The following is a 24,802-nucleotide window of genomic DNA, read 5'->3' on the forward strand; positions in this document are numbered from 1 at the left end:
TTCATTGCCTTTGGGCCAGCTAGTTTTACACAATCGGAGATAGCATAGACGGTTTGCTTGGACTTTATAGACTGCTAATCGGTTGTACCGATTTTCCTGATATTTTCGAAGTGTCTTCCCGTATGTCTGGAAGGAACCATAGGCTACTATGGATTTCAAAAATTTAAATATGCGAAGAAGTACGTCCACATACCAAATAAATACTAGTGTCTTCAAATTTTCCACGGACAATTTTGGGGATAAAATGGTCGGCCTAGATACAGCGGGCATGGCACTTCCCATATAAGAAAAATTTGAATTCAGAATATCTGAGAAAATAAACAATAATATCAATGTGAATATTTAAGGAAACAAGTAAAAGTGTTATGTTCGGCTGTGCCGAATCTTATATACCCACCATCAAATCATTGATGAAAAGGAATGCTTTTTTATAATTAAACTTTAATATTTAAGAGGTGAGTGATAGCATAGCTAAACTACCTATTACTAAGAAAAGACTTTCTGGAGCACAGAGGAGGAAGTTGAAAAAGATGCTTCAGGAAATCATAGTTAGTCAATCCCACGACACTCCAAAGGAATCGGACTCTCTCACAAGATCTGAGGCAAAAAGGATCAGGTCACCCGAGGAGTTGACAACTGAGAATAAGCCTAAGAAGAAAAAGAGCTCCCCGTCTTCTAATACACAGTCGAAGCCAAGCCATACTTCACTCAAAGGAATCTCAAGTGAGAATCCTGCGAGTAAGGGTGACAACGCCAAGCCAGATATTCCGAAGACGAACACGTCGGCGAAATCAACCTCGAAGGTAAGGGAATCTCAAAAGAAGCCCCGAAAAACGAGGAAGGAGAAGCTAGACGGAGGAAAAGGTAAAGAGCCGCCATCTTACGCCAAAGTTGCCAGAAGTAGGCACCGGGACGATCTCTGCTATGCAGTTTACGATGCCGGTAATCCGACAGGCAAAATTCCAATAGACCAACAGAGTAAAATAGAAGACCTGGTCAACAATAAGATAGTGGACCATGCAATAGCTTCAAAGGGCAAACAACCAATAGAGAGCGAGAGCTGCGAGTTCAGCATGGGCGTGATGTTGATGAGGTTGGCATCTCACCAATGTGTTAGCACCCTAAAGAACTTGGTGGAAAGTATCCCTCCTCCCTGGGACGGCGCTAGGCTGGGACTGGCAAAGAAGAGCGAGCTTCCGGTGCTCCTAAAGTCCACTGTCTACATAAAAGGATGGGGCAGTAAACTGGCTAATGAACGTATACTGGAAATTCTTGGAGGTCAAAATGCTGAGCTGGCCGTGGAAAAATGGGATGTCTTTTACAGGAAAGAAGAAACTGAGGGAACTTTATTTGTAATAGGTATCGACCAGAAATCCATGGCTAGTCTTGCCAAGAATAAAGGTAGGGCTTACTTCGCCTCTAAATCTGTCATATTCAAAATTGGGAAGGTGCCGATTGGAAGGGCTGTTACAACAAGCCTCGAAAAGGACACTAAAAAACCTAAGACCACAGTATCCACTACTGATAACGTTGAGGAGTCAAATCCTAAAATCGAGGAATTTACCATTAACTCGCCAGAAGAAAGTGTAGTTGCCCTTTCCAAAATTGGGAAGGCGCCGATTGAAAGGGCTGTCAAAACCGGCCCCGACAAGGACACTAAAACACCTAAGACAGTACCCAAAGCATCATTAGCAAGTACTAGCAATGTTGAGGAGTCAAATCCTAAAAGCGAGGAGGAAATCACTCACCCGCCAGAAGACAGAACAGCAATGCTCTCCAGAATTGGGAATGTGTCTATTAAAAATACTGCTATTCCTATGCCTGATAAGGACACCGCAGTGCCATCAACAGTACTCACTGCATTAATAGCCACTTCAGGCTATCCGGAGGAGTCAAATCCAAAGAGCGAGGAGGTGACCACCAACTCGCTGGAAGACAGTTTAATGGATGACCATGATTGAGGTTATCCAAATAAACCTCCATCGGAGCGAGACAGCTACCAACGCTCTGATGGCTAAAATCAACACAGGTAAAATACATATAGCTTTAATCCAGGAACCTTGGACGATTCGCAACAAGGTTTCTGGATTAAATCACGTAAATTTCCAACTTTTCTACGCTGATACAGGATCTCGCCCGAGAACATGTATCTTATGTCACAAGAACTTATGTTTTCTCCTCTCAACAGGATTATCAACATCGGATGCAACGGTGCTGAAGCAAGGTCGAGGCAACATATACCTTGCATCTATTTACCTGCCTTTCGATTCTCCGACCCTACCACCAACGTCGGATCTGATGAAACTGGTTGAAGAGGCACAAAGGAAAAATAAGAAAATTGTAATAGGTTGTGATGCCAACTCGCATCATGTAGCTTGGGGTAGTACAAACACCAATCGCAGGGGACAAGCCCTCATGGATTTCTTTAATACTAAAGACTTGATAACATTGAACTTAGGTAATAAAGCTACCTTCGTCAATAGAATCAGAGAAGAAGTATTAGATATAACTATATGTTCAGAAGAGCTTATAAACGAAATTCAGGATTGGAGAGTTTCGGACGAGCACTCCTTTTCTGATCATCGGTACATAAGATTCAAAATACTAAGGCCACCACCAAAGCCGATAAAGTTTCGGAATAAGTCTAAAACTAATTGGACAATGTTCGGGGCCTTACTAAAGAACCGTTTAGGTCAGGACACTTTTCAATGTCGAAATAAAGAGGATATAGATGCCAAAGTGGAAACGTTCACAAGTGCCCTGGTTGAATCGTTCGAGGACAGCTGCCCTCTGCGAGAGCGGAGATCTGCCCAGGAAAAACCCTGGGTAACTGGGGAGATCCGGAACCTTGGGAAGACTCTTCGCAAACTATTTAACCGGGCACGGCGTAAAAAGACCGCAGTATACTGGGATGAGTATCGTAATAAACTTGGTGAATATAAGAAAATCGTTCGAAGAGCCAAACGAGACTCCTGGAAACTTTTCTGTGAACAGGTAGATAGCGTAAATGAGGTATCGAAGATAAAAAAATTCCTATCCAAAACTCATGTCCAACCGGAATCTATGATCGATGACACGGGCAGGAGGCTTGAGGATATGGAGGAGACAATGAAACTCCTAATGGATTCTCATTTCCCACCCGGTATATCGAATAACATAGATGAACCGATATTGGAGGAAGGGGAGGGTAACACGGAAATAGTTATTACAACTGACATGGTTAAAGGGGCAATCAAGAGCTTTGCTCCCTATAAAGCTGCAGGGCCGGATGGAATTTTCCCGGCACTTTTGCAGATGGAGGCGGGACTGGTTTCCGTACATCTGTCACAGATATTCACTGCATGCTTAAAATTGGCATATACCCCAGTTAAATGGCAGGATGCAAGGGTAATATTTATACCCAAACCAGGGAAACCTAGCTATGCGACACCTAAGTCCTATCGACCGATAAGCCTTACGTCCTTCCTACTTAAAACCTTGGAACGGATAGTCGATAGCATGGTTAAAAGCAGCATACCATACAATGACCTTAAATATAAGCAGCATGCTTATGTAAAGGGACGATCGGTGGAGACCGCTTTAAATGAAGTTGTCCACTACATAAGTGAATCTTTCGATAGCAAACTGTATACACTGGCAGTATGCATTGACATCGAAGGCGCTTTCAATAACGTGCACACTGATACCCTTATCCAATCCCTAGACCAGTTTTATGTTGACCGGGTGCTCCGTAACTGGATCAACTACATGCTAAGGAACAGATGGATAAGCTGCGAGATGTACGATATAACTATCAGGAAAAAGGTATTTCGCGGTATACCACAGGGTGGCATTTTGTCACCTTTACTCTGGGTCACCACGATTAATAGCCTCCTAAGGACCCTAACCGAGAAAGGACTTAGACCTGTCTGCTATGCAGACGATGTCGTAATACTTTTAAAGGGAAAGGATCCAAATTACTTGTGTAGAAGAGCTGAGGAGGCTCTGAATACGGCCTTGAGCTGGGCTCAACCGAGAGGCCTCAATGTTAACCCGGCGAAGACGGAAATCTGTCTTTTCACAAGAAAGACAAAAATTTCTACATATACTGAACCTTGCTTCTTGGACAAGAAGATACCGGTGACAGACAAAGTTAAGTACTTAGGTGTAATACTTGACCGGAAATTAAAATGGAGACACCACATAGAGGATAGGATCAACAAGGCACATCGGTGCTGGGCGATATGTAGGAGAACCATAGGCATGAAATGGGGTCTTAGTCCTACTATGACAAATTGGCTTTATAAAAGTGTAATTAGACCAATTCTAGCTTATGCTTCAATAATCTGGTGGACTGCTTTGGACAAAAAGTGTAATATCAAACTACTACAGGGAGTTCAGCGTACATGCTGCTTGGGTATAAGTGGTGCCATGTGTACTACTTCAACCAAGGCTCTGGAAACGTTGCTAGATATTCCACCCATTGAAACATATATAAGATATGAGGCGGCGCTTACAGCCGAACGGCTCTTTACTTTAGGCGAACTGGCCAAAAACGGTTATAGGACACGTCATCAATGTATACTGGACACATTGGAAGGTTATACACATTCATCGGACGTGCCTGATCGCATACCAGACACTGAATATGTCGGAAACTTTGAAACGCTAATCCCAGATAGAATGTCTTGGTCAAGCGGAACATTAGAGCAAATACCAGTAGGAATCCGTTGCTACACGGATGGCTCTAAATTAGGGGACAAAGTGGGTCTGGGGTTCTATATTGAAGACCCAGAAACAGAAATATACCACCGTTTACCTAATCATAACACAAGCTTCCAGGCAGAAGTACGAGCAATAACGGAATGTGTAAATTGGATTAGAATAAATATGGCGCCCACAGGGCTTAATATATTTACCGACAGCCAGAAGGCAATTTGTGCGATATCAGGTGATAGAATTAAATCTAAGACCGTATTGGATTGTAAGAAAGCTTTAACTGAATACTCTCCCAGAGGTAAGGTTCACATCATATGGGTACCAGGCCACTCGGGAGTAGCCGGCAACGAAAGGGCGAATGTAATAGCTTTAAAGGGAAGGGAGCTCGATGTAGTTAACCTGACAAACGCAAAACCATTCGACGCAACAAAAGCTGAATTAAAAATATGGATGAGAGAATCCCATAAGGCCTCTTGGAATAATGAAACGGTGGGTAGAACCACAAAGATTCTATGGGGTGACCCTGATGAGAGCAAGACGAGAAATCTTCTCAAAATGAGCAAGTCTGAGGTTAGTATGATGGTACGTATTCTCAGTGGACACACAGGATTACGAGCACATCTATACAAAATTGGACGTGCGAATTCAGACGAATGTAGAGCATGTGGAGAGGACAGTGAAACTCTGGAGCACTTTCTTTGCCATTGTCAGGCATTCGTCGAAGTTAGATCCAAGTATCTTGGAAGTGATGTTATTCCAGAAATAACATTCTTAACCAACACCGATTGGAAGATTCTTAGGAATTACGTCCAGGAAACTGAGTTTCTGAACATGGAAAAATAATACATTCAGTGAACAATTTTTTTTTTTTTTTTTTTTTTTTTTTTTTTTTCTTGAATTGGAGCGCACAACAGGCCCGATAGTGGCCTAGGTGTATTTCTTCGGATTTGATGTAGTATACATCCTCCTATCAACCTACCTACCTACCTACCTACCTACCTAATATTTAAGAATCTATGCTTTTGTTATTATCGAAACAATTTTCTAATATGATCATCAGATCCAAATATTGGAAGAGGGCCTTTAATGACGGCTTAAGTCTCTTCGGAATTAAAAATATTAATTTTTAAAAACAAATCGTTTTTTTTTTTCAACTTTTTTATGGGAGTAGAGTCAACCCCGGTCTTCATCGGGTTATACAACAATTTAATAGCTATATTCTTATCTTTAATTCAGTCATGAGCTTTGATGTAATTTTCTGAAAAAACCCTTTTATGGGGGGTTGGGTCAGTCATCGACCGTTGCTCATCAAGTTCCTTAGAAAGATTTCAGTTCCTATAAAACTTTTTTATATCGAATTTCATCACTTTAAAGTTATTTTCTGGTGTGGACCTTATATGAGGTTAGGGTCAATTTTAATTTCCTTAAGGGGTGGTGTAAATTATAGACCGATCGTCATAGAATCATACAAAACTTATTCATGTCGAATTTCATCGCTTTACATGCAATGATCGTTGAAGTCATTTTCTGAAGGGGACCTCATATGGGGGTAGGGTCAATTATGGACCGATCCTCATATAATTTGGTAGAAAGATTTTGGTATAAGATTTATTTTTGTGCAATTTCATCGCTATACGGTTATTTTTAAGCAAATTATGACTGTTAAACCTGTTCTCCGGGTGGCCACTTGTATGGGGGTAGAAACGTGAACCGTATAGCCCATTTTCAATACCAAACAACTTGCATCAATGAAAATTAATCGTTTCAGCCCTCTAGCTTTTTCCGTTCGGGCTCTATCGAGTTTTGAACAGACGAACTGACGGACCGAAAACCTCTAAGACATAATCGATTAAAAACTCTCTGAGTTACAGTGGGTCAGAATTTGAGATTTTTGCAAAACATATGTCTTTTCTCATCTATGTAACTTATTATTTATTGTTTATAACAAAATTTATTCCAAATAGTTTAGATTGTTATTTCTTCAGTCTTTCGCTAAAAAAAATTTTAAAAATGTTTAAAAATATAACTCAGAAAGTTCTTGACCGATCTTGTTGAGAAATTATGTCTATCCGAAAGACATCTTTTTCAAAATTTGGGTCACTGGGATATGAAATCTCCTATACATTTAATATTAATAGAATATTTTTGTTAATATGCTTGTAATTATAAAAATTTTGTTTAGTAATTTTTATAGAAATTTTTTAAAGAATGTATTAAATAACATAACTGCACTTTTTATAATTAAATATTCAAGCAGTATTGATCTATTGTAATCCATTATAATAATAGACACAAGTACAATTTTCTCTTTTTTTTGTGGTCTAATAAATATACTAGTACATATACATATGTATGTATATAAATTTATATACTAATTCAATTTTTTTTAATAATTTCATTTTTATTTAAATTTTTTTTTCTTTTGGTATTTTTAACCAGACTCATGTCATTGAATATTAATTAAAATTCAATATCTAATTATAACTTTTATTAAGTAAGTGTGTGTATGTAGATGTGATTATCAATTAATCCCTTGAGGAAACATTAAACGAAAATGTAAAACCGAAATGGGTAGACAAACATAATTAACAGCGATTAGGTCCTTAAATGCCAATTGTGATAGTTTAAGCAATTTTTAGCTGAAGTTATAATGTCCAATATTATTATGGCTTAAAATTATGGAAAATTTTAATATTTCTGCTTTTTTAAAGAAACAATTTTTTTTTTACTATGAAAAAAATCTGTCAATATATTTGTTTGTTATTGCAAATGTCTTTTATTTGGCAATGTTAACATGAAATGACGTTGATTGATACGAATTTGTCTACACTTATATATCGATACTTTTACATTATAAATCAATCAATATTATAAAAAATAAAACAAAAGATTGTATATATCTCTAAAGCGATTAATTATTTGTAATAATTTGTAAAACCTGGACAAATTAAAAACCATCAAATTTAATGAAATATGAGAAAAAAATAAATTTAAATAAATAAAAAACAAAATAAAATTTATATGTATTGCCGCAAACAGATTTGAAAATAATAAAAAAACAAAACAAATACATATATAATTACATTCAAAACCCATGCAGACATACATATCGCTTATTATAATTAAAATTATATACATATGGGCAATTTTGCTTTCTTTTAAGCAAAAGAATTTTTTTTTTTTTTTTTGGAAACAATGAAGAAATAGCTTTCAGAACTCCATTGGACAATTTTTGCTAGGACCAATAGGTGAAAAGTTACACTCATTTGAATAAAACCCTGTATGACCAAAATGTCCAACTTTGACCCCCTCTAAGTTCGGCAGTTTTCGACCGATCCAAGAGTACTAACCTTCGTGCAAATTTTGTCAAAATCGATTTTTTGAGTTGGGTCAGTTGTTATGAAATTGCGCATATGTATGTTAGTCAAATCACAGTTTTGAATAAAATCGAATTCACATTTCTGAGAAATATAGCCCAACCGTTAAAATTATAAAATAATCTTTATATAATCAAAAACACTAAATTTTAGAATTATGACCCTTTTATGATTTAAAAGCGATATGTAAAAAATATATTAACATACTTATGAATTTATGTTTGTTTTTACAAATACACACATAATTTCAATACGTTTTTTTATAAATTAATTAAAACGTCATATACATTTGCAAAGTTCAAAGCGTTAAATATAAATAATAATTACCAAACAGAAAAAAAAACGCTAAAAAATACACAATTATTAAATGAATACAAATAGATTAAGGGGAGCGAGAGAACAGATGGAAATGAAATGGAAACGGTTTTGATTATTAAATAATTTTCAGACAAACTCCCCAATCAAACTCCTGCTGAAATTATATAGACATTTGAATACTTTGAAACATTGAAAATAAATATTAATAAATATACATACTATACATACATACGTATATAGATTGTAATAAATACTACGTAATTATGAGTAAAAAATACTAAAAATTGATAATAAGTAAACAATTAATTTTATGGTTAACATTTTTTTATGATTACAGTGTTTTTGTTTATTGGTTTTTAACAACGAAATGTTTACGTTTAATAAAAGTACATGTAATTAATATGCTTATCATATGATAACAGAATCACACAGTTAGCTTCAGACCAGTAAAGGTCATGTTGAGAATATTTTCAAAAAAGATCAATTATATAGGTAGGTGGTATTTAATTATGGTTTTATAAAACTTATACTTGAGGACAAGAAGTACTTTAAAAACAATAGGGTTTAATACCTAACATTATTAATCTTTTCAAAACTTCTTGCGAAATACATCAAATAATAAATTACCTATCATTGTTTTAATTGACAATATTCAATTAAATAAATTTCTTACAAACTACTATATTTTTAATTATAAATTTAAATGAATTTATATACATATGTATATAATTTAATTTTATGGAACTACCTTGAGTGAAATTAAAATTATATAAATATATTTGCTACTTTTGCTGAAACAAATATTTTCAATTTGAAATATATATTCCATGAAAGAACTATTTATAATCAACAGAAAATTAAATCTCTCACATACAATTACCACATTACACAATACTATGTCACAAAGATTCATAGGATGATTTCAAATTCATAGTCACAGAATGAAAGTACAACATTTCTTAAAATTTTATATTTATTATTTTTGAAAAGATTTTCTCTTTAAAGGATATTCTCAACCTTTTCTCTCATATAATTCTCTTTTTTCGGTTAGTTCATCCTTCGGTTTCAATAAATTATCTCTTTTAATAAATAATGTTCCTTTAATTCACTCTTTATATAAATTTTTTAAAAAATTTCTCTTTACAGAGATTAGGTTCTATGTTAAGAGAGATCATTGAACAAATTTTTTATGTTTTCTTCCTAGTGTTTTACATATAAAAAGTGCAACGCCTACTATTTTCCAAATGTCCATATGGATTTTAATATTGGCAAAATTTGAGGATTCTATGTCTTATGGTTTTCCAGATATACATAGGTGTTTTTGTCTTTAATTCATATGGGAGAGCCACGCCTCCTATTGCTAATATGACAAATTTATTAACCAAATGCTTACATCGATGTAAAATCTGTTCCTGCAAAGTTTGAGGATTCTAGGAGGATGGAAGGTGCCATGACCCCTATTGCTTGTCCGGCCATTTTCTCACATGGACTTTGTGACACTTTTAAAACATAAATGTATTGGAAAAATTGTTTAGTATTCCACGATTTCGCCTAGCCCCCATATAAGGCCCCTTCAGAAAATGGCTTTATCGCTCATAACTGGCTAAGGGGAGCATCATTAGCGGTGAAATTTGGCATAAACATGTTTTATGGGAACTTTAACCTCTTTGTAAATTTTAAAAGGATAGGACCATAATTGACCCCACACCCCATATAAGGTCCCTTTCAGAAAATTACTTTAACGCTCATATCTGACCTTAAGAAGCATATATAGCAACAAAATTCGACATAAACAAGTTTTATAGGAACTTAAATCAATTTCTCAAATTTTATGAGGAGGGGTCCATAATTGACCCTGCCCCCATATAAGGACTTCTTCAGAAAATGACTTTAATGCTCATTACTAGCTTAAAACTGAGAGTACAACGACATAAACAAGTTTCGTATGAGCTAAAACCTCTCTACTTAATTGTATGAGGATCAGTCCATAATTGGCCCTACCCCCTATAAGTACCCTTCAGAAAAATTTTTAACGCTCATTACTGATTCAATAATGCAATTACAGCAGTGAAATTCTTCCATATTTGCAAGCCAAAAACTATTTAGCCAATTTTATCGGTATCGGTCTATAATTGACCCCACCCTCCATATAAGGTTCCCCTCAGAAAATTACTGGCTCAAAAATGCGATATATACAATATTTGTATGAACAAAAATCGTTTTAAATTTTAGAAGTATCGGTCCATAATTAACCCCAACCCCGTATATGGGGACTTTTAACGTTCATTACTTGCATTAAAATGCGAGTAGATATATGAAATTCAACATAAACAAGTTTTATGAGAACTTAAATCTGCCTACCGACTTTGATGAAAATGGATCGATTAAAATTACTTTGGCGATGAAATTTGAATAAACAACTTCTTTAGAAAACATAATTTATGTACAAAAGTTTATAAAGATCGGTCCATAATTGACCCTTATATAAGATTATCTCCAGAAAATGGCTTTAACGCTCATCTATGACTCAAAAGTTCTTCCAAATTATGCTAGTTTTATAGGAACTGAAATTTTTCAACTGAGTTTGATGAGGATCGGTCGATTACTGATCCAACTCCCCATTATCGGTTTCCTTAAAAAAATTACTTTAAACCTCATGACTGAATTATAGATACGAGTACCGCGATGAAATTCACTAAAGGCCATCTTCCAATTATTTCCCTGGACATCTTCCAAATATTTCCCTGATGTTCATATTAATATCGACATATGATTATAAAATTCAACATAGATCTAAAAAATGAGAAAATTGCTTCGATAATATCGAAGTTTATAAGATATAAGATTCAGCATGGCCGAATATAACACTTTTACTTGTTAGATTTGCAGTTTTAAAATTTTTTTTATTGAATTGCTAATGATTTCTCTTTTTAGAGAATTTTCAATAAATTCTTTCTTTTCAGAGAATTTTGTTATAAATTTTCTATTTTTAAAGAATAAATTCTTTTAGAAAAAAATCACTTTTTAAAAGGATTTTTTTAAGAATTCTCTCTTTATATACTACTTTAGATAAGTTTCGTGTTTTTAGAGAATTTTCGATAAATTTTGAATAGAATTTTCGATATATTCTCTCTTTAAATACTACTTTTGATAAAAGAAGTCTTTGTAAAGAGTTAAATTTATTATTTGTAGAAAATTTCCAATAAATTCCATTTTACAAAGAACTGAAGATAAAGTTTTAGCAATAGAGAAATTCCCATAAATTATTTTCTTAAAAAAAGTTTCAATAGATTGTTTCCTTATAACATTTTTTTTGATAAGAAATATGATAATTTCTTTATAGAAAATATTCTTAATTTAGTGTCACCCTAATATATAGAGTAGTAAAAGAGAGAGAGAGAGAGAGTGAACATCATGTGTGTGGTTAGAGCAAATACAAAATGCCAAATAATAAACCATATAAAACATTTACATAAATATTTTTATTTTTCTCATTTATTGCACTTTCGAATATTTTTTTTTATTAAAAAACATAGTTAATATAACTTTCATTGCTGTTCAACACATTATATTTTTTAAAAATTATTGTTGTTGTTTTTTTATTAATAATTTATTTGTTTTTGTTTTGTATGAGAATTGCTGTTTTAGTGAAGGCAAAATAAATTTTAACCATTCCCATTTGTTTTGATATTTTTTAATTAATAATTTCAGTTATTTCTTTTCATTTAAATGATATTATATATGTTGTTTATATTATTACTTTTTTTCATTTTGCAGCTGCAATTAACATTAAATACAAAAATTTTACATAAATGCAATTTTTATTAAAACAAATTAAAATCGTAATTAAAAATCAGTCAATCAATAATGAGTAAATGTAAAACGTGTGAGAGAATATAATAATTAAAATCATCTCCATTTTAGAGGGAAACATTTAATTACTAATTAAAATAGAAACAGTTGAAAAATCATTTAGAAATGTTTATAGTTGAAGTGTTAATTTAAAAATGTTAATAAAATTATTAAATATTATTTGGGTAAGACCCCACGGTAAACACCTGATATCATCAACTCATATTTTGGAAAATATGTTAAATTTTTCTCTTTTCTCAATATTCACACTTACAGTTTTTCAGTCACCAGACGGTATATGTGCACACAGTTTTACCGTAAATCAACTTTATAAATAGCGCCATAATTTTTTGTTTCTTTTCTCCGAACAATTATAATTAATATGTTTATTTGTTTAAGATATTTAATTAAGACTTCTTTTTTTGTTTAATATGTTCACATAAAATTCTTCTTTATTAATTGTATCTTTATGAACATGGTGCGAGTGAAACTTAACAACCACATGCTTGTTTTTGTTTACAACTATGTTGAAAATAATATTTACTATTAACTGAAATTAAATTACTTGGCAACCTTGTTGTCAAGGCAACCACAGTGTGGTGAATTAATATGATGTGTGGTGTAGATAAATAGGTTTTGGAAATAAGTTACAGGAAAGTCAAAGTTTAAAATTAAACTTGGAGGTAAATTTAAAATATGTCATTTTATGTTAGTTTTTATTAAGAATCTCAGAAAATGTTTTTTACTCCTTAAATTAATTACTATTTTTTTACATATCTAACCATTCACATACATAAATTCATGAAAAATATACTTTTTCACAAATTGTTCAATATTGGTTTTCTCAGAAATAAACTTATATTGGATATAAGAAAAAAATGTTTAACATTAATATCTATATTAAAATATTACATTTCCATAAACAAAATTCTGTGAAAACTTCAGTTGATTACTATTTTTCAAATATTTTACAATCAAATCTAAATGAACTAAAATTTTATTAACAATTTTGAATTTTAGTAACATATGATTTGAAATTTTAGTCAAAATTTGAAAATTGGTTAAAATTTTGATGAAAATTTTTAATTCTAGTGAAGAACGTACTTACATATGTACATACTCAAGACTATAGATAAGTCTATACTCAAGAATATAGACCCGTCTATAGACTTGTCTATAGTCAAAACAATAGACCTGCCTATAGTCAAAACTATAGACCTGTCTATAGCCAAAAATATAGACTACTCTATAAACACGACTATAGATTATTCTATAGTTAAGACTATAGACGTTTCTATAGTCAAGACTGTAGACTATTCTATAGTCAAGACTATAGACTATTCTATAGTTAAGACTATAGACTATTTTATTGTTTTGACTATAGACTAATCTACAGTCAAGACTATAGACTATTCTATATTCAAGACTATATAATATTCTATAGTCAAGACTATAAACTATACTATAGTCAAGACTATACACTATTCTGTAGTCAAGACTATACACTATTCTATAGTAAAGACTATAGACTATTCCATAGTCAAGTCTATAGACTATTCTGTTTTTCAAGACTATAGACTATTCTATAGTCAAGACTATAAACTATTCTATAGTCAAGACTATAAACTTTTCTATAGTCAAGACTATAGACTATACTAAGGTCAAGACTATATACTATTCCATAGTCAAGACTATAAACTATTCTGTAGTCAAGACTTTAGACTATTTTATAGCCAAAACTTTAGACTATTCTATAGTCAAGACTATAGACTGTTCTATAGCCAAGAGAATAGACTATTCTATAACCAAGACTATAACTATAACTATGTCTGTAGACTATAACGTCTATGACCTGCCTATAATCAAAACTATAGACCTGTCTATAGCCAAAACTATAGACTATTCTATAGTCACGACTATAGATTATTCTATAGTTAAGACTATAGACGTTTCTATAGTCAAGACTGTAGACTATTCTATAGTCAAGTCTATAGACTATTCTATAGTCAATGCTAGAGTATATTCTGTTGTCAAGACTATAGATTATTCTATAGACAAGACTATAGACTATTCTATAATCAAGGCTATAGACTATTCTATAGTCAAGGTTTTAGACTATTTTATAGCCAAAACTTTAGACTATTCTATATTCAAGACTATAGACTATTGGATCTTCAAGACTATAGACTATTCTATAGTTAAGACTATAAACTATTCTATAGTCAAGACTATAGACTATTTTATCGTCAAGACTTTAGACTTTTCTATAGTTAAGACTATAGACTATTCTATAGTCAAGATTTTAGACTATTTTATAGCCAAAACTTTAAAAATAGAATAGACTATAGAATAGACTATAAACTTTTAGTCTATAGTCTATTCTATAATAAAGACTATAGACTATTCTATTATAAAGACTATGGACTATTCTATAATCAAGACTATACACTATTCTATAGCCAAGACTACAGACTATTCTATAGTCAAGACTTTAGACTATTCTATAGTTAAGTCTATAGGCTATTCTATAGTCAAGACTATAGACTATTCTATAGTCAAGACTATAGACTATTCTATAGTAAAAATTTTAGACTATTTTATAGCCAAATCTTTAGACTATTCTATAGTCAAGTCTATAGACTATTTTATAGTCAAAGCTATAGACTATTCTACAGTCAAGACTATAGACTATTTTATATTCAAGACTATAGACTATTCTATAGTTGAGACTATAAACTATTCTATAGTCAAGACTATAGACTATTTTATAGTCAAGACTTTAGACTATTCTATAGTTAAGACTATAGACTATTCTATAGTCAAGACTTTAGACTATTCTATAGTTAAGTCTATAGGCTATTCTATAGTCAAGACTATAGACTATTCTATAGTAAAAATTTTAGACTATTTTATAGCCAAAACTTTAGACTATTCTATAGTCAAGTCTATAGACTATTTTATAGTCAAGACTATAGACTATTCTACAGTCAAGACTATAGACTATTTTATATTCAAGACTATAGACTATTCTATAGTTGAGACTATAAACTATTCTATAGTCGACACTATAGACTATTTTATAGTCAAGACTTTAGACTATTCTATAGTTAAGACTATAGACTATTCTATAGTCAAGATTTTAGACTATTTTATAGCCAAAACTTTAGACTATTCTATAGTCAAGACTATGGACTATTGTTTAGTCAAGTCTATAGACTATTCTATAGTCAAGACTATAGACTATTTTATATTCAAGACTATAGACTATTCTATAGTCAAAACTATAGACTATTCTATAGTCGAGACTATATACTAATCTATAGACTATTCAGTATTCAACACTATAGACTTTTTTATAGTCAAGACTCTTCTAAAGTCAAGACTATAGGCAAGACTATACAGAACTATGGACAAGTCTGTAGACAAGACTACAGACCATAACTAGTAAAGACTATAGACCAATCTATAGTCAGGTCTAGTCTAGTCAAAACGATAGATCCGTCTATAGTCAGGACGACAGACCAGTCCATAGTAAAGAACATAGAACTAATTATAGTCAAAATTACAGAACAGTTTATGGTAAAAACTCTAGTTTTTTTTTTTTTTTTTTTTTTTTTTTTTTTTTTTTTTGTAGACCAAGCATTATATAATGTTCCAAAAAATTTATTACTCTGGCACACTTTATTTTCTACACCACTTCTTTTTACAACTATTTGAACAAAATATTGGTATATATTTTCTCATTATTATTTTAAACACTTACCGCCACAGCAGCTGCTGTACAAACTGCCCATTGCAAATTAACAAATATTAACATTATTGTAAGTGTTTGTTTTTCTAGAATAACAATTTTTCAGTTTTAGCGCAAACACTTCAAACTTGACAGGGAATATTTTACAATTTTTTTTTTATTTTTGTACAGTTTTGTTACATTATTCTTTTTTTTTTGCAAATTACTATGAAACGAACAATATTGTTCAAATGTTCATGCGAAACTAAATTAAAAACGAATGCCTTATATTTTAGCGCTAAAATCAATTGATGAACATAAAATGAAAAAAAAAAAACACTTAAACAAAAATAACCCAAAATATTTGCAAAACTAAAAATAAACACTCGTACGAAATAGCGTGACAAGTATTGATAAATCAAATGGGAATTGCTGAAAAACTAATATGGAAAAAAATTTGAACAACTAAAGAGAGTTAAACACTTGGGTAATTTAAGGCAGGCTATAAAAAGCAAGAACATAAGCTTGTTAAGGATTTTTGGCAGCATTAATAATGTAATAAAACTGTGTGTGAGGTGTTTTGCTAATTCTATATGTAAGGTAACGTATTTTTGCTAACATTTTATTTACTGTGAATAGCCTGAATATAAAACAGTAGTTATTTTCATGAAGTTTAACAAATATTTGATCATTTCGAAAGTTATTAGTTTTTTATTTGTGTGTATGTATAACAGTAACCTGCTGTCATAAATCCTTTTAGCAAGGCTGCTACAGTTAAACATGAATGTTAACTTTTGAAGAGCCTTTAATGTAGAGTAAACAAAAACAAAAGGTTGAAACTTTTTAATATAATTTAAGCAAACAACAAGATTGTTGTAATACTTTAAAATATTGCGATTAAAAAATTATTAAAATATTCTAAAAATCAATAATTCTGTTTCCTAAGATCGCTGGAAAGAAATTTTGAACAATAAATATTTGTTTCTATAAATAAATAACTATAGGAAAGACCTTTTCAAAAGGCATTTAAACAATAAGTAATGTAAACAGAAATAATTTAAACTATGAGCGCTAAAAGTAAGTAAACACCAGTAAATTTTGCTTGTTACTTTAATTACATCTAGTACAAGGATTTATTTGTTATTAATCATAATGCCAAATGAGATTTAAAATGCTTGCATTCTTAAAATAAAATAAAACTACTGAAGTATACTTTCACTTGGCACTCACTGTATAATTTTGTCTAGAGTTTACAATCTCCTATATATATAAAAAAGAGTAGCGTTACTGACTGACTGATTCATCATCGCACAGCCCAAACTGCTGAAGCTAGAAGCATGAAATTTTGACAGTAGATGTGTTTTTGGTTATGTAGATCCACTAAGGAAATTTGTACATTTAGGGGAAAAAAAGGGAAAAAAACGGGTAAAACATTACCCTAATATTAGTGATACAAGAAAAATTTTAAATGCACATATATCTACTCTTAAAATAAGCAGATGGGTGTCTGGTACTTTTTTGAAATTTGCACTTTTAAGGGGTGAAAATGTGTAACAAAGGTGATCTTGGTACCTTTTTTGGACCTTTATAACTTTTTAACAAATAAACAAAATAACATTTTTGTAAACATTTTTAATATATCTCCCAAAATTAGGAGACACCTATCTCGTACTTTTTTAAAATTTGGTCCTTTTTGGGTGTAAAAGGGAGAAAACTGTATTTCTGGTATTTTTTTAGCACATTAAGGAAACTTTTTCGATTTATTGAAGTATTCCTATTACTCTGTAATATCTGTTGAAACAAAATGTTTGCTATTTCACTGGGGAAAAAAGTACCAAAAAGGGGAAAAACGGGAAATTTAATTTTATTCAAACTCATTGAGCCAATTTTTATAAAATTTGAAAAAGTAGTTTATTTACTTACACAAAATAAGCTATTGGTATATTATTTTGGAATTCGAGTACTAAGGCCTATATAGGACCAAATTGGAGTAAATTGTTTGGTACTTTTTGAAAGCACAATTTTTCTGGAACAAATGAATGCAGTTTTGAATCGTTTGAGTTTTATCTGTGATATGGAGATTTAAATACGGAAAATTTTGTAAACTTAATTCTGAAAAAAGTATATTTCTAAGCGGAAAGGGGAAAGATTGTACTCTTTTTATTAGTACTTTCCACTAAGGTAGAATTTATTCCACTTTTGGTACTTTTTCTTTCTTCAAATGATATTCCTTGTATGTTCTATAATATAAATTCAAAGCACATGATTTTTGAACATACACAGTCCTCATTGAATGAGATTCTTTAAGAGAGAACTTTTGAACATAGAAATATAAAATTTAAAATATAGTTACCTTAGTAAAACAGAATCTACTGAAAGGGACTTTTGATACTTTTTCATTTATCAAATTATATTTTTTGAATTGTCTATAATCTTGAACACAGAAACATAAAATTTTTGATTTAATAAGAGGTATTTTATAGTACATTTTTTCAAATAGTAATTTCGAAATTTTTTATAATGTGGAAGCTAAACGAATGAAATTAAAAATACAAGCTTTTTCCTGAATGCGAACTTATTCACGTGATATTGAACGTAAAATCAATTTTAATTTTCTATAAAAGTAAACAAAATTTTGTATGTATTTAATTATGGTTCGGGTAGCGAAGCACCCAGGGTATGCTAGTACCTTATAAACGATTGAAGCCATTTTCTTTTAAATTTCTACAAAAATAGAGATTTTCAACTGTCACTCAATGCTGCTATTGTCAGTTGTGAAAATGTGATTAAATCATTTAAAAACATGTTGCACATTCAGTAACACAATGTAATGATTAATGCTCGGTTGAACTACATCCGTTTTAATTATAAGCGACTTGACAAGCTAATGACAAAACAACAATACCAGGAAAACAAGCAGACAGTTTAGAAAAAAGTTTATTGTAAGAAAAAAAAAAAACGAAATAAATAAATGCGCCACAACTAAAACAATAGCGAACATATTTCAGACAAGAAATACAATAACAAAAACATTAAAAGTGAGAGATGTTTTACAACAACAGTATTATCATTATTATAGTTGCTATTGTTTTTTATGCTTATTTTGCATTGTCCTGCAACGGAAGTTATTTTCATAATGTTGAGCAACAAAAAAAAAAATACAAGAAAAATAACAACAACTACTACAAAATATAAACGAAAGTAAAAATCAAACACAAACAGCAACAAAGCTATACAAACATAAACGAAAAATGAAAGACAGACAGGAAACGGAAAAATGAAATGGAAGGAAAGACTACAAATAGAAATGTTTACTGACAATAATAGCAGCAACAAAAACTTAAAAAGCAGAAGTAGTAGCAGAAGAATTTTCCCTAATAAATTCTTTTTGTTCTTTCTCTTTATTTGTATCTACCTCAACTATGTTGTATTTAAATATTGAATACTTTCAAGTAACTAAAAAGGGCAAACATCAGCAAAAGTCCTAAACAGCAACAACACCAACAACGTACCACTAAAGGGAGGAGCATATATAGGGAAATGCCATATAATATAGCAAAAAAAAAAATATACTATAAATTTCATAAACTCCTTTTAATATATATGTGTGTTTCTCTTAATAGTCCTTTTAATGTCATCTTGACATTTTAATATCTAATTTATGCACATCTATTTTAAGAAAGAAATACTACAAAACCTAAAACGAGAAGGGGGGGTTATACATACAAGTACATACCTATATAGGGAAATGGAAATCTTTCATATGCATTCATATGTTAATCACTTTAAGCTGTTTTTGTGTATGTGCTTTTCCTAGAAATCTTTTGATATATTCAATATTTACATAACTGTATACTTTTTAATAAACCCAAACATATATTTATATATAAAGGAGGTCCTTAAAACTTTTCTCACTTAAACTCACTTAAAACTTCTCGATTAAAAATTTGTACAAAATTTGATCAAAAATTTTCTTTAAAGAAATTGCTCAGAGTCTGATCAAAAATTTTCTTCGAATAAGTATGTTTATATTATTTTACATCTTGAAGTATTCTAGAAGCTGATTTTCAGTACCACATTAGTACATTTTCAAGACACAAACATTAAGACATGTACAAATGTACACACATATGTATATGGCATAGCTAATAGTATAGATGATAAAGCCACTAAACGGAATATAAAAATATCAGTTTCTAGAAAACCATAACGATATTAATTAAATTCAGTCGACATTTTGCTATAGTTTTATCATTCAATTGACAGTTTTAAAACACCCAAAGTGTTCAATAACTAACATTACAAAAACATACACATATACGTACATATATTTATAGGAGAGAGTGGGATAATGCTATTTTAGCATATTTAGTTATCAAATATCCGATTTTTTTAAATCTTGTCTTTTAGGAATAATAAATCAATTGGTTGGAGATTTTCCACACTTTAGCACATGGTGGGCAAAATATTATGTTAATGCTTGGAATTTTGAAAAGAAATAATTCTCTTTTTTAAATTCTAAATTTTTAAAATTCTATAATTTTCTTTATGCCTAGTATGTAAATATATCCTTATATGGAAATATATCCATATAAGGACATCACAACATGCTAAAAACGAAAAAAACAGTGTCTCCCGGTTTTGCCCGAAGTCATGCACCCTTTTATGGGACCCAAAGATTTGAGGCGTCATTTTTGCAAAAAAGTTATCACTTTCTCGGACTCATATCTTGCAAACCGTTCGGAATTTTATTCTCTGAGGCAAAGTTGTAGCTCTTGTTATAAAAATTGTGAACTTATAAATTCATAAAACTTCATGTTCATTTTTTAATTTCAATTACAATGTTTTACATTATAAAATTGCCCTGTTTTTATTACCGACACCTGAACGTATACGTGTTAATTATTTATTGATATTACAAATATTAAGTATACGCCTTTATACGCCCTTACTTTTTAGTTATAAAATGTGTTCAGCAAATTTATGTAGAATATTACGAAGAACATTTTTGCAGAATATATTAGCCCTATAACTGCTCAAGACATCGGTCTTTTTTGTGCTACTTTTAAAAAAGAGCAAAAACACCATTAAAACAGAGACTTAAGGGGTTAAAATATTATCCGTAAAATTTTACTATATGCCTTTGAATAGAACAAAACGGAAAATTCAACCAGAAAGTTAGAAATAAGACACAACAAAAGAGAGCTTAATTGGAGTATCAATTTATCAAGAATTTTATTTTAAAGTTTGTAAAAATTTAACATGAAAAAAAAAAATTTGTTCAAAATTAACTAAAATCGCTAGTATCTCTTCACTAATTACACTTTTTTATACCGATGCAATTCCACTTTATGATTATATGAACTCCACCGTATCTCAGAGATAAGTGATCAAATGCTTTTGCCTTTATATCGTTCTTCAAGGGGTGCACATATCTGATGAAATTTGTCACCATGTACATCAGATTCTGTTGACAACTGGTTCTCAAAATGGATTATTTTGGGAATTTAAAAAATGAATTTTTGTTGCTATATGAACGCCTAGTTCTACAAAAGCTCTAAGCTTGGTGTCTACGTATATTCGAGCAGTTGGAGAGCGATTTGTGTATATCACTACTTTAAAGCTTTTCCACTCATCAAGCTTTCTTATATCTGGACCAATAATAACAACTGTTGGCATGAAAACAATTTTAAGGCTTTTAACAATAACAACGACTTGAACACATACATACATACCTTCTTTAATCTTTGCTTCGCTTAATTTTGGAAACATTGCTTTTAGAAAATTGAATGCTGATTCACTTGTTATATTTAGACATTTAACAAAGTTTTATATGCAATGGGGTTAAGAGAATTTTTTCAGTTGGTACCAATGCTTGATGAACGATGCTCTCCTAATGTTCCCTTAGCTCTCAACTTCCATTAGTTTTTGGAATAAATGCACAAAAAGTATCCGTACTTAACGTATCAGTCCTGAAAGGAAACTAACGACTTTTAAGTCACAACAGATTCGCCACTTATGGTCTTCATATTTTACGGAGCCCAGTATTAATTTTATTAAATCATAGCTTTCTTTGATATTCATTCCATAGGAATAGGGAATAGGGGTTTTGATATTATCATAATGCAGAAGTACAGCTTTTAGACTCTTCTTAGATGAATCAATAAATAAACGCGACGCAGAGGGAAAAAGAAATATACACGCCTGGTACCGAATTGACACCAAACTGTTTATAATTTTTCAATACCATATAATACGTACGACAACACTATGTAATGTTGACAACATTGCAACAATTCGTTGTCGAAATCTAAGTTTTATACACATCCGTTGTCTAAATGTTAACAAACGTGGTAAGCTCACTATTGACTAACAATCCTTTGCCAATAGTGAGCTTTCCACGTTCGTTAACATTTAGACAACGGATGTGTATAAAATTTAGATTTCGACAACGAATTGTTGCAATGTTGACAACGCATAGTGTTGTCGTACGTTTGTACATATATACTTTGACAACGGATGTTATTGAAAAATTGTAAACTCTTTGGTGTCAATTTGGTACCAGGGTGTATATTTCCTTTTCCCTCTGTGTACTCCTACTCAAAATTCATTGCATTCATTATTCCTTTAATATCGTTACAATAAGCAAACGTGTTATCACCGTTTACTGAAAATAACGGCAGAAAGCTCTCTTGACGCTCAGAATTTTATAAAAACTTCAACGTAAATCTAACTGTGATAACAACTTTTCTTTCTATGTAAAACTTGTTATTAGACTCTAATAAAAACTCTTCTCTATAGAATGAAAACATATCTATTAAAAACATGTTTTAAGTACACAGAAAAAAATATGCACATTTTTTTTCTTAACAATCGTTTGCTTAAATTTAATTTCGATTTTTATAAATATTTTTATTTGGGTTTATAACGAATTTGTTTGATGTTCACACAGAAGGAAAATATTTTCTAACAAACACTTTATTGAAATAAATTTAATTTTCAGTAAATATTTTTACTGATTCAATAAATGATTTTGTTTGAGTTTTATTTTTATGTCAGCATATGGAATACAAAAATAAAACCAGTTTTGGAATGTACTAAAATGAATTGATATAATTCTTATTTGGTTTATAACATTTAATGTATAAGTGTTTCAGTTTTCACAGTACAAAATAATAGTTTCTAGAATTATAAACGTTTTCTTAAAAATGTTGTAAGTATATATGTAATTTTTTACAAATTTTAGTTTTAAATTTTTTAGTAAAATTTTTGTTTAAATTTAGTATATATTTTTTAACAAAATTTTTATAGATTCAATAAAAAATTTTGCTTATTATTATTGCCAAAATACAATAAATAATTTAACTGTTTCAGATAACATATTTACTTGAGCTTCAGTACAAATACTAATAACTTTTGTTATTGTTTCAGTAAAATAATTGTTTGGAAATGTTGTGAATATTTATTAATGTTTTTCGTAAATAGTATATTATTTTAATAAGAAAAATCCTGAAATTTTTTCAATAAAGAATTTACGAATTTGAGTACTTGATTTTACGAATTTCGTGATAGGTCCTATTTTAGTAAAAAAAATACTTGGCTTTATGAATTTTTTGTTTGATTTTGAATTCCATTTTTTTCTGTGTACGATGAACACTTGATCACGCAGAATCTTATCAAGCCATATTTTATAAAAAAAAGCTTGTTTAGGGACTCATAAACACTTTTTATTGAAGAAAATGACTAATCAAAACTGTATAAAAAAGATTTTCTATAAAAAGCGTCCAGATTTAGTTTTGAAATTTATCATTTTATCATATCTGAATTCTATTATTAAAAATTTCGCTTGAATAAAATCTCTTAAATTTAAATTTATTTTTACGCATTACTTTTGCTCCTCATTAAAAAAATATATAGTTTAATTTAGTTTTAAAATCTCTGCTCTAATTTTGTCTTAATGACAAATTAGACCTTTATCTGGTTTTGTCTATCTTTACCTCTTACTCTTTCTTCAACTGTCTTAAATAATATTATGAAAACAAAAAACTGAAAGAAGAATTGACAATTTCGAAACAAATTAAAATGTGTATTAAAATCTGGTTTTCATCACCTACAATTCTTTACTTAGTAAAGCACTAGCAGCAGCGAAAGTGTGCTTACTTTCGTTCTTTTTGTCATTGTCTTTGCGCGCAATGTACTTAAAGATTAATGGTTGTCATTAAGATTTATCCTTCTGTGGAAACTACTAAATTTAATGAGTTACCGGAAAGACGACACAAGAACAAGAAAAACAAACAGCTAAAACTTTGTTTAATCTTAAGTTTTTCTCCTTCAATTTTTAGTCTTTTGTTTTTTCTTTAAAGATAACAACTAGAGATATTTGCCAACCCAATAGCAATATCTTTAAATTTGACTACCAACTCCCTCCTACATGTTCAATCTTTAGTTTCTTTATATGATAAAATAAAATTTACTTTAATGTCTAAACTCATGCTTCATGCTGCTGTTGAAATAGACAAATATATGGAGATGGAGTTGTAGTTGATGTTTTAAGGTTTAATATGCTTTTGGATTAAGGAAACTTTACGCGTACCAAAATGTAGGAGAAAAAAAAAGAAAATAAAACCCTGAAATGTAAATGAAAGTGTGGAACAATAACAAAAATATCTAAAGAAGGGAATGAATGAATTTAAAAGCAAGTGGTTTCGATGGTGTATTTTGGAGGTGGCACTGGTTGAAGTGGTTGTAGTTTTGTTGTAATGCTGATTTTGATGAACCAGTATTTTTTTTTTTTTTTTTTTGATATTTTCGTCGTTTAAAGGAAAAA

At 30.8% G+C, this 24,802-nt stretch overlaps 1 protein-coding gene across 1 annotated transcript in view; it reads right to left on the reverse strand.

Moving 5' to 3' along the window:
• Positions 1–24,802, reverse strand: part of LOC119607169 (inversin) — a 64,388-nt gene that overhangs the window by 36,618 nt on the left and 2,968 nt on the right. The window lies entirely within an intron of this gene.

The sequence above is a fragment of the Lucilia sericata genome, unplaced genomic scaffold, assembly GCF_015586225.1.
Source record: "Lucilia sericata isolate MDLA Ls3-8-SP2 unplaced genomic scaffold, ASM1558622v1 Contig000666F_arrow, whole genome shotgun sequence".
Taxonomy (NCBI): domain Eukaryota; kingdom Metazoa; phylum Arthropoda; class Insecta; order Diptera; family Calliphoridae; genus Lucilia; species Lucilia sericata.